The sequence below is a fragment of the Eimeria mitis genome, genomic scaffold (assembly GCF_000499745.2).
Source record: "Eimeria mitis Houghton genomic scaffold, Emh_scaff1829, whole genome shotgun sequence".
Classification (NCBI taxonomy): domain Eukaryota; phylum Apicomplexa; class Conoidasida; order Eucoccidiorida; family Eimeriidae; genus Eimeria; species Eimeria mitis.
Window position 1 is genome coordinate 9,051 of NW_013570150.1, and position 508 is coordinate 9,558.

A 508-nucleotide genomic window follows, 5' to 3' on the forward strand; every position below is an offset into this window, starting at 1 on the left:
TCCATATAAAATAAACTTTCAGGAAATATCCGCTGTGGTTCAGTTTACAGAGTGTTCTCTTTCATAGAACCTTCCCCGTTGAACCCCAGGGCATGACAGTAGTGCATGATCACTACAATGCATTAGTTCTTTTAGCTCCGTTATCTAACGAAGCTAGGGGCCGACTCTAACAAGTGGTCAGTTAGGCAGAGCGTTTCGTAATATATTTTTGTCAAGAGACGGTAATCCGTTAGAATAGATTCCCACTCAGCTTCCACCAGCACAAGCAGGCTATGTTGTGAATACTCACTACGATGACGGCAACATTACCGTGCTCTTTCTGCAAGGGTGAGCGTTGATTGAACAGTGGAAATAAATGTGAGTGCATATTGATGCTTATTAAGTAAAAACCTAGCGACCGTATAGGATATTGTGCTACAAAGCGGTGTATTGTTGCAGCAATGCGAGAGGCTGATATGAGACTTGGTGCAAAAGGTGTTGCTACATGCCAGGCCGTTTCCTCTCCCAG